This window comes from Sorex araneus, chromosome 8 (genome assembly GCF_027595985.1).
Source record: "Sorex araneus isolate mSorAra2 chromosome 8, mSorAra2.pri, whole genome shotgun sequence".
Lineage (NCBI taxonomy): Eukaryota > Metazoa > Chordata > Mammalia > Eulipotyphla > Soricidae > Sorex > Sorex araneus.
This window is the reverse complement of record NC_073309.1, coordinates 51,418,482-51,430,327: the sequence shown is the minus strand read 5'-3', so window position 1 is coordinate 51,430,327 and position 11,846 is coordinate 51,418,482. Positions and strand designations below refer to the sequence as shown.

The following is an 11,846-nucleotide window of genomic DNA, read 5'->3' as shown; positions in this document are numbered from 1 at the left end:
AGAGGGGAGCAGGTGAGGACCCTCCCCACCCTTGCAGCCTACCTCCACTACCCGAGCGCTGCCACACTCCAGGCTGCTTTTTTTTTTCTTGTTGGGTCACATGCGACAATGCATAGGGGGTTACTCCTGGCGCATGCACTCAGAAATTTTTGGTGCTTGGGGGACTGTATGGGATGATGGGAATCGAACCCAGGTCGGTTGCATGCAAGTTAAATGCTCTACCCGCTTTACTATCGCTCCAGCCCCAACACTCCAGGCTGCTTTACAAGACACTTCCTACCCATTTTCTATAATTACCAAACCATATTTGATGGAGTTCAGACAGTAGGCAACAAATCATAGAGAGTATATATATATTGTATATATAGAGAGTGTATATATACGCATATTCATGTATATGCACATATATATACGCATATATATCATACATATATATGTATATATACACTCTATATATCACTATATATGTATATATACACTCTCTCTCTCTCTCTCTCTATATATATATATATATATATATATATATATATATATATACCTCTACAGGAGTGCGGCAAGCTGCTGAGAGTATCCTGCCTGCAAGAACAGAGCCTGGCAAGCTACCCATGGCATATTCGATATGCAAAAAAAGTAATGATAGGTCTCATTCCCCTGACCCCGAAAGAGTCTCCAATCATTGGGAAAGATGAGTAAGGAGAGGATGCTAAAATCTCAGGGATGGGAGGAATAGAAATATGACTGTTGCCAGCTCGAGCAAATCGATGAACAACAGGATGACAGTGATACAGTGATACTTGTAATACTTGTAATATTTTTATCCATTTATTTTAATCCATGGATATTTTCTTCCCAAAGTGGGTTGCATTATATGAAAAGCAGTACATAGATCAATGGGAACAATGTCAACAATGATGCAAAGACTGGTTAATCAGAGTACCAGGGAGAAACAAATGATCATAACCAATCAGCCCTCTGGCATGTGCTTGTGCAAAGACAGAACAATGATCAATATCTGTATGAGATTCTGGATATTTTAGAATATTAGTCCCATTGGAATAGCTCTGGAGGAAGATCTTTCATCTTCTTCTGGTATATTTCATCAAAAGTTTCTGCTTGTGCCACTGTGAGGTGATTTTTCCAGTCCCCAGAAACACCTGACAAACATAAAAGAGAGACTGATTAGATGATTTCAGATCTGCTGCCACCAAGTCATATCATCTTGGCTTGGGTACAAAACTTACCTCTGTCAAGTACTGGTGCAGAAGAGGAAAACTAAGAGCAAATAATTTCATGCTGTGCTACGAATCTTCATTTTACTGAGTGTAACTGGCAAGGCATGTGAGAGAGCCATTTCTCATTTCTAATTTTGCTAGCTTTGGGGCCCCAACTGGTTGTGTCAGAGTTTGTTCTTTTCTCAGGAATCACTCCTGGCTCGGCTCAGAGTACCGTAGGTGTTGCTGCATCAATCCTAGGTCAGCTGCATGGTATACAGGTGTCTTCTATCTTGTGTTTTCTCTCCAGTTTCTTATTTTCTTCAGACTAATCTCAGCTTGGAGATATAAGGTTAGGATTTCTATGTCGGAATCCCTGGGGGGGATCTCTCTCCATGACAGGAGATGCTCCCTTCCCTAACTACCTGGACACACTTTGTTCACTATCTGCTTATAAGGAAACAAGTCATAGCAGTCTAGGGCTGCGTCTTACAACCTCATTGTGATAATGACTCCTACAGACTTTATCTCTAAATCCAGTTCTGAAGTCCTAAACAGGGACGGGAGAGTCACTGACCCTTCAAAGAGAGAAATTAGCCTGGAACACGCCCCCTTAAACTCACCAAAAAATCATTGTCCTTATCAAATCAGAACAACGTATTCTCACACAGTTTCCCAAATGTTCCTACCCTCTACAGCATCAGCTTTCCACAAGTGGCCTGTGAATCAAGTTATCTGTTTCCCTATGCAGCAGCCTGAACTGCGGAACACAGGTCTCTTTTCCAAAGGAAAGAATCAGAATCAAGCCACACGTTACAGCAAATCAGTAGTTGACAAAGTCCCTGAGCAGGGACTAGACCCATAGTACAGGAGTACAGGGGTTAGTTCTTTGCCTTGCACATAGCCTTACCAATTTCTATCCCTGGCTTCCCACAGGGTCCACCCAGAACCAAAAGGAGTAATTCCAGAGCGTAGAGCAGGAGTAAATACTGAGCATCAATAGCATGGCTCATGCCACCCCAATGCCCTTCCAAAAGAGTTACACATACACTTCTCCTAGATTTTAAAAATCAAGGAAAGCCTCATTATCCTGATACCCCAACCTCTAAGACGCCATTGTGTGTCACCTGACTCCACAGACCTGGGTGACCTCCAAGCCTGGCTGAGTATAAAAGTAATTTCCTCCCTTCTTCTAGCCACACATCCTTGAAGCTGGAATTCTCCAAGTCTATGGCTGAGAAACTCTTCATCTTGAGCCCAAGGGTGGTGAATTTATTGAATTTTATTACACCGGGTCTAACAGGAACTTGTAGCAAGACAGCATTTTTGTAGAGTGAAAAACCTGACCTCTCTTCCCAAGAGATGAACATTCTACTTTTAGACATTTCCTAGTTCGGGGTAGTGACAAGAACATGCCCAATTTGAATGTCTATCCCAGATCATTGAGCCTGGTCTGTTTGATGATGGTGAGGAACTCGCGAGGACCCCTTTGTAAGCTGAATATCTTCATGGCAATTTCTGAGAAGAGAGACATATCTACTGACCTCACAGAACTGAGATGGTCCCAAAGCTGAAATCAGCTCTGCTAGCGTCTGTAGCTCACGTCATAACTATGAGAGATTTTCACCCAGCTCGTGGAGAAGGTCAATGAATGATGGACAATGACCATGCATGAACTCAAATTATTCTGATCTCAACCCTGTTGTCCTGCCATACACACAGCGTTTTACTTTACCTTTTCTCATCATGGTTGATGTCTTTAGATCAATATAAACACCATCCACAAGAGAATAATTCGACATCTTATTTTCTTTCATAGCCTTGAAGGAAGAATTCTCAAGGACTGAATCCAGGGCTTCTGGCTCTATTTCCATGCCCAGAAATCGGCAGATCTTCTGCACACTACTTCTTGTGTCCTTGAAGAAGACCAGATAAGAGCAACGATTTGAAAGATGCCAGAGAGGAGAAGAGAGGGAAAAAGCCCTAAAGGGAGAAGGTGATGGGGAGCAGAAGAGCACTTTGAAATTCGAGCTCCCAGTAGCTGGATAGGCTGGAAGGAGTCAGAGGAATACAGGGAGTGTGAATAAGACAGGTCCACCTGATTCTCTGAGGTGTAGATAAGCCCTTGCTGCTGAGCAGGGTCCAGATCGGAACATGCTGAAAAGAATTTATACACCTGTGGTCAGAGTCATTCAGACAGATCCAGGGAGAAGTTGACAAGGTGAAAGGGAAGGACTTCAGCTCTCGTAGTGCCATCAAGGTTGTTTACAAACACCCCAACTAAGGCCCCTCACTTGCACAGTGTCATCCTATGCACAGTGTCAGTCATTGGACTGGGGGCACAAAGCACCAGCGGGAGATGATGAGAAAAAGGATTTATCTCTGGAAGGACTTTGCCCTGACACATGGAACTTAGTTCCTCCCAGAACTAAGAAGCTTCTCACTTTATTTTTTACATGAGTCTTGATTATGTTTCACAAGAAAACTTCTGACTTGAGAAACGACTGTAAGGAAAGTGTTCTTGGTGGCTAAAATTTGTTCAGAAGATGAACAGGAGTGTGTGTCAGAAGGAAACATTCCTTGTAGGAAGGAATGTTGGGAAATAGGAGATAGCTACAGAGGCATCTGGGCAGCTCAAGTTATTTCCACAGCCCATCATTCTACCCTCATCAGCAGCATCCCCAATGGTGACCACAATGGAGGACCCAGTGCCTATGTGACTCTCATGCATCACCTTTTACTGGGTAGTAAAAGGCTGCCACTCTTTCAAAGTTGTTAAAGCGAGCAAAGAACCATGGGCTATTGAATGACACTGGGGAGTGCTCTTCCAAAGTGGGGCACCTTTGCATGCTGTCCTCCCCCTGGGGACCTACCATAAGTCTACAGAGATGATGGTTTGAGACACAGAGGAGAAGGAACAGGTAATAAGGTGCAAAAAGTTTGGGGATTCTGACCACAAGACCCTTTTTAGCTCTTCAAACTCAGCAGTAGTAAGTTCCCCTGATCTCTCCTGGGCATCCATCCATGAATATAGTCGAACCAAGAACCTTAGGGCACTGCAGAGTGGAGAGGCAGAGAACGAAGTGGGTCCCTTACCATGGTTTGTTAGGATCACCTGAATGTCGAAACTCAGTCAACTTTGCTCACACCTCTCCATACGGGGCCATTTACTATGGTTCACTGATTGAAGGGTAGGAAGTGGGCACAAAGTACTGCAACATCCTGGGGGTTTCCTACCCAAGTCAGTCCTGAAGAGCTTTTTTTTACCTATTTTAATTTTTTTTTTAATTTTAATTTTTTATTAATGAATCACCGTGGGGGTACAGATACAGGTTTACATATTCTCCTGCTTGTGTTTCAGTCATATACAGCTTGAGTATCTATCCTTCCACCAGTACCCATTCTCCACTGATGACCCCATCATCCCTCCCACCCACCCACTCCACTATTCTCCCCACCCCACCTTTTTGGCAGAGCATTCTCCTCTGTTCCCTCTCTCCTTTTGTGGTTAGTAATGGAGGTTTTGGGTGGCCAATGTGTTCGGTCTATAGTCTTCTCCGTGCTCGCCTCTCCCATCCCGAAAGGGTCCTCCCACCACATTTTTGCTTGGTATTCCCTTCTCTATCTGAGCTGTCCTTTCCCCCAGCATGTGAGGCTGGTCTCCAAGCCATGGAGCAAATCTGGTACTTATTTCTGTTATTCTTGGGTGTTAGGCCTCCATTCTGTTGTTTTATATTCCGCAGATGAGTGCAATTCATCTATGTCTGTCTCTCTCTTTCTGGCTCATTTCACTTAGCGTGATACTTTCCATGTTGATCCACTTGTATGCAAAATTCATGACTTCATCTTTTCTGACAGCTGCATAGTATTCCACTGTGTAGATGTACCAAAGTTTCTTTAGTCAGTCATCTGTTCTTGGGCTTTCGGGTTTTTTCCAGGTTTTGGCTATCGTAAATAGTGCTGTGATGAACATACATGTGCAGATGTCATTTTGGCTATATATTTTTGCCTCTCTGGAGTATATTCCAAGAAGTGGTATTGCTGGGTCAAATCGGAGCTCGATTTCTAATTTTTTGAGGAGTGACCACTGAAGAGCTTTTTGAGGCTCTTTGAGTTCCTGCCCAGCGACCCAACCACGGATGGAGAGACACGGTAGTGCATCTGAATATATTGTCTCTCTTATGATTTTGACAGTTGCTTTGATAATTATTTTCTCTTAGGAAATGATCTTCTGTCTATGTCTCTCTGTCTCCCTGTCTCTATCTCTCTGTCTCTTCCTGCCTGTATCTCTCCCCTATTCTGACAGCTCTGTCCTATACCCAACTACTGTTTACCAGAGAATTGTCTAATTGTCTAAAGTGTCCATGATAGTGGTGGGCTTTCAGCTCTGTTTATTTAGGACTTTCTAAGACATGTTTCCTTGGGGAATGACTTTTCTCATGTCTCTTGTGATTTTGGAAGTTTAAGCAGCCCCCTAGGGGTTCCATAGAATTTGCTGTACTTTCTTTATTTGAATTTCGGGGGTTGCTTAGTGATTCCTCTGGATCTGTGTGCAAGGCTTGGGGATCCATGTAGGACTTCGGATCACATCACAGTTGGCTTGTGCAAGGCCAGTTTCATCCCTGCTGTGGTGTCTCTCCTCCAGCCCTGACTGCACTGGGTTCAGCAGATGTAGAACATGTCTGAGCTCTTCTGTCTGATGAATGCTGGTGGGAATCACTGTGCCTGAGTGTTCTTCTCACTCCAGTTGTCCTTTGCGAAAGAGCCTACACAAAGCCTCGTTTTTCAAGTGAAATATAAACAGAATGTCTAACTCTTTCAGAGACCACAACATTTTCAGAGAACTAGGATGACACGTGGGTAGAAAGTTCATTGTTCTCCTTTCACAGCATATTGTGACTCAAAGTCACTCTGAGGAGTTTGTTGAGTGCAATCCATGTTTATAAACTCATTTTGAGAACATTGAAAAATGAGCTAATCATTCATCAAAGCACGAATCTGCCAAAAACATGGGCCCAATTGATCCCATTAGGCAATTTGACTCAATTTTGATTTCCTTTTGCAAATTAAGTGATTTTGAACACAGAGATATTTGAGTATTAATGCTGCCAGTAATTGCACATCAGAGATGTGCATCTGATAATATAATATCAATTGAGAAAAAACTCAGGCTGGCTTCATTACAGGGAGACTTAAAATGTCTGCCTTGGCCATAAAACATAAATCTATGTTTTATTAAAAATGGGCTGTCGAATAGAAAGAAGAATACTGATTTGTTAAGATATGTCACAAAGATCAGGAAGAGAACATGACTGTTTGTCATACTTGCATCCAATTGTAGTTTCAAATACAGCCAAAAGTACATCAGTCATAAGAAAATGAATAAGCAGATCCTATTAACACCAGAAATATTGGATCCTATTTCAGCTACCCCAGACAGATAGCAGGATGACAGAACTAGGAGCAGGGATGTGGCTCAGTGACAGAGCACTGACATTCCTAGCACCTCGAAAACAAGCAGGTAGAAAAGTAGTGAGGACAAAGATAATTTGGGCAACATGAGGCTACAGTTAGACTAATGACATGAGGACAGATAGGCATGAAAATCACTGATCAGTAACATAGATTTTAATGTTCTGTCAGTAAATGCAGAGGACAGTGAGTTTCTATGTCAAAATGATGAATTGTGTTAGAAGAAATGAAGAAACCAATCCCAATCAAGAATATCCAGAGAATGACAGGAGGTCAAAGACCTGTGCAGCTTAGACAACAATACATTGATGGCAGGATGTAAAGGAAACAAAAATCAATAAAAAGACATCTGTGTTCTTGGATCTCTGGGAGAATGGCTGCAGTGGGTGTTTGCAGAGTACAGTGGAACTAGAGAATCAGTGCATTTCTTTTCAAAATTCCATGACATTTCTGCAGACATAGAAATGTGTTTCTACAATATGCAAAGTAGAAATGGCTCTAAGTAACCAGATCTCTCAAAAACAAGAGTCACAAAACTGGAGGCTTCACACACCCTTATTTCTAGTCTGATCACCAAGTTATGACATCAATATGGTACAGTTCTGGCCTCGAATAGGGCTCAAGAGAATGCAGACATCATCCAGTCATCAGCCTTTAGTGAACAAACATCAGATTCATAGCCAAGATGCAGTAAGAGTACAATAATGGCTCAGATGATTGTTCAATCAGTGTTGCTGTAAAAAGTGGGTAAAAAATTATGAACTCACTCTGTGTCTGACACCACTCACAATCTTTGAGTCAAAATGGGTCCAAAATTAGAGTTTGGATTGACATCTGGGGTGCCTAGGGCTTAGTCCTGTTTCGATACTCAGGATTCACACCTGGCAAGGTGAGGGAACAATATGGGATGCCAGGAAACAAAAAAAGGTTCATCATGTGTAAGGCAAGCAACTCGCCACTGTGTGGTTTCTCTACTACCAAAATGGGTCAAATATTGAATTCAAGCCTTCTAACCATGGAACTCCTCCATTGGGACATGAGATTATGAGATCTTGGCATAGAGACACTCCAATATCTCATGGGAATTCGGGATTCTTTCCTATATGTAATCCAGTCTCACAAAAGCAAGAGGAACTGAGCTGTAGACATCACACACCCTGATTTCTAGTCTGATCACAAAGTTATGGCATCAATATGGTATAGTTCTGGACTCAAACAGGCATCTCATCTGTTGAGAATAAACACACCATCCAGTCATCAACCTTAGGTGTTCACACATCAGATTCATAGACAAGACCAGTAGGAATACAATAAGGACTCAGATGTTTGTTCAATCAGTGTTACTACAGAAAGCGGGTTTCAGGATGAAACAGTATGAAGTCAATGTCTGTCTTAAGACACTCACAATCTTTGAGTGAAAATGGGTCCAAAATTTGAGTTTTGATTGACATCTCAGGGGCTCATGGCTTAGTCATGATTCTGTGCTCAGAATTCATTCCCAGAAAGCTCAGGGACCTATATGGGGTTCCAGGAATCAAACAAAGGTCCATCATGTGTGAATCAAACGCCTCACTGCTCTGTGGTTTCTCTAGCACCAAATTAGGTCAAATATTGAATGTAAGACTTCAAACCATAAAACTCCTTTATATAAGAGAAGAGATTATGGGATCTTGGCAAAGATACACCCTAAAATTTCTTGGGAAGTAGGGTTTCTTTCATCCAGGTATTGGATGAAAAGCTGACCCTTAGGCTCTACCCCCAACGGAACAAATGAAGGGAGGAGTAATACTGCAGTGTATCCAATGGTTCCTGAGGCACCAGGTTTTTGAACTTTCACTCCAGTAGAGAATTGGGATATAGAAAAATAGGGCTCCATACGGACAAAGCACCTGTTAATTTTTGGGAAGACATTGAGTTACTATCTGGGTGTAACATGAGTTTTCATAAAGAACTCTGACATCTTCCAGCCAACTACTATATTTTACAGTCACTCACCATTTCCTTCAAGGAACCAATCAAAATATTGTTCCACTGATTCTGCTTCTTCAACATATTTTAAGCCTTTCCAGAACAAATGGCCAGGTACAATAACACCTCTGGGGTTTCTAATGACATAAATCACCTTCATTAGAAAAAAGGGGTAAAAATCAACCGTTGGACTTATATTCTATACTTCCTATGAAAATTCATTTATATTGGGAAAAGTCAGTTTAGAACATGACCGTGTTTTCATGTGCTGCAGAGGACATCCTTGTGGTCTCCCCTCAAATCGAGTTTCCATGAGTCACTAAACAATCCCTCCTTTTATCTGAACCAAACCCCTCTGAGGTGATCATCCATATTCTTTTTATAAAAAAATTATTAAATCATTGTGAGATATTTACAAGTTTCCATGTTTTGATTACAATCACATGATGATCAAACACCTGTCCCTCCACTAGCACACATTCCCCACCACCAATATTCTGGGTATACTCACCCCCTTTCCAACCTCTCCCTGCCTCCATGGCATACAATATTCCCCATACTCTCTCTCTACTTTTGGGCTTATGGCTTGCAACACAGACACTGAGAGGTCATCATGTTTGGTCCATTATCTACTTTCGGCACACATCTCCCATCCCGACTGATTCTTCCACCCATCATTTTCTTAGTGATCCCTTCTCTATTCCATCTGCCTTCTCCACTCTTCTCATAAAGCAGACTTCCAGCTATGGAACAATCCTCCTGGTCCTTGTATCTACTGTCCTTTGGTGTCAGCCACAAGTGATGTTATTCTATATTCCACAAATAAGTGCAGTCCTTTTATGTCTGTCCCTCTCTTTTTTTTATTGAATTACTGTGTGTGGAAAGTTACAAAGCTTTCAGTCTTAAGTCTCAGTTACACAATGCTCGAACACCCATCCCTTCACCAGTGCACATATTCCACCACCAAGAATCACAGTAAACCTCCCCCCAGCCCCCCACCTCCGTAGCCCATCACCCCGCCTGTGTAGCTGATAAATTTTACTTTACTTTCTCTTTATTTTGATTATATTCAAACAAAAAACTCACTATTATTGTTTGGATCCTCAGAGTCGGATCTGCTGGTAAGGAAGCATTTGATAATTCTTTTTCCATTGCTGAGAATGAAGAGATATGAGGTCAAGCGGCCATACTAGCAGCCGCACGGTTTTGGATTTCTGTATTTTAGTATTTTAGTAACTAAGTCCAGAGAAATATCTGCCAGAAATTGCATCATTGCAAGCTTGTACCTCTCAGCAAATTTATATTCCACATATGAGAGCAACCTTTCTATGTCTGTCTCTTTCTTTCTGACTCATTTCACTCAACATGAAATTCTCCATGTTGATCACTTATATGCAAATTTCATGATTTCATGTTTTCTGACAGCTACATAGTATCTTATTGTGTAGATGTACCAGAGTTTTTATAGCCAGTCGTCTGATTTTGGGCACTCTGGTTTTTACCAGATTGTGGCTATTGTAAACAGTGCTGCAATGAACATAGAAATGCAGATGTCATTTCTACTATACCTTTTTGCCTTTCCAGGATATATTCCCAGGAGTGGTGTTTCTGGGTCAAATGGAAGCTCAATTTCTAATTTTTTTAGAATCGTCCATATTGTTTTCCAAAAGGGATGAACCAGTCGGCATTCCCACCAGCAGTGAAGGAGAGTCCCTTTCTCCCCGCATCCACGCCAACTCCTGTCACTTTTGTTTTTGGGGATGTGGGCCAGTCTCTGTGGCGTGAGATGATATTTCATTGTTGTTTTGATCTGCATCTCCCTGATGATTAGTGATGTTGAACATTTTCTAATGTGCCTCTCAGTCATTCGGATTTCTACTCTGGGAAAGTTTCTGTTCATTTCATCACCCCATTTTTTGATTTGGTTGGCAGTTTTCTTCTTTTTTCTATTCTAATAATTTATTTATTTATCTATCTATTTATTTATTTATTTATTTTTTATTGAGTCACCATGTGGAAAGTTACAAAGTTTTCAGGTTTAAGTCTCAGTTATACAATGCTCAAACACCCATCCCTTCACCAGTGCACATATTCCACCACCAAGAATCCAAGTATAGCTCCACCCCGCACCCCCACACGCCTAGCCCCCCCCACGCTCCTAGCCCCCCCACCCTTAGCCCCCCGCCTGTGTAACTAATAAATTTCACTTTACTTTCACTTTGATTGCATTCAATATTTCAACAAAACTCACTGTTATTGTTTGGAGAGTCTCTCCCCTAAAGTCAGACCTGCGGAAATGGAAGCATTAGATAATTTGTTTTCCATTGCTGAGAATGAAGAGGTATGAGGTCGAGTGACCATACTTAGCGGCCTCTCGGTTTTGGGTTTCTGTATTTTAGTATTTTAGTAACTAAGTCCAGAGAGATATCTGCCAGAAGTTGCATCGTTGCCAACTTGTACTTCTCAGTTACATTATATTCCACATATGAGAGCAACCTTTCTATGTCTGTCTCTTTCTTTGTGACTCATTTCACTCAACATGATACTTTCCATGTTGATCCATTTATATGCAAATTTCATGACTTCATGTTTTCTGACGGCTACATAGTATTCCATTGTGTAGATGTACCAGAGTTTCTTTAACCAGTCATCTGTTTTGGGGCACTCTGGTTTTATCCAGATTCTGGCTATTGTAAACAGTGCTGCAACGAACATAGAAATACATATGCCATCTCTACTATACCGTTTTGCCTCTCCGGGATATATTCCCAGGAGTGGTATTGCTGGGTCAAATGGAAGCTCAATTTCTAATTTTTGAGAATCGTCCATATTGTTTTCCAAAAGGGCTGAACCAGTCGGCATTCCCACCAGCAGTGAAGAAGAGTCCCTTTCTCCCTGTATCCACGCCAACACCGGTTGCTTTTGTTTTTTGGGATGTGGGCCAGTCTCTGTGGTGTGAGATGATATCTCATGGTTGTTTTGATCTGCATTTCCCTGATGATTAGTGATGTGGAACATTTTCTCATGTGCCTCTGAGCCATTCAGATTTCTTCTTTAGGAAAGCTTCTGTTCATTTCATCACCCCATTTTTTGATCGGGTTGGCAGTTTTAACATGGAAAGTATCATGTTGAGTGAAATGAGTCAGAAAGAAAGAGACAGACATAGAAAGATTGCACTCATATGTGGAATATAAT

The 11,846-nt window shown here is 41.7% G+C and overlaps 1 pseudogene; it reads right to left on the bottom strand.

Annotated features, from left to right (window-relative positions):
• Positions 1 to 1,041: 1,041 nt before the first annotated feature.
• Positions 1,042 to 8,932, bottom strand: LOC101552498 (sulfotransferase 2A1-like; annotated as a pseudogene).
• Between the last annotated feature and the right edge of the window lie 2,914 nt (positions 8,933 to 11,846).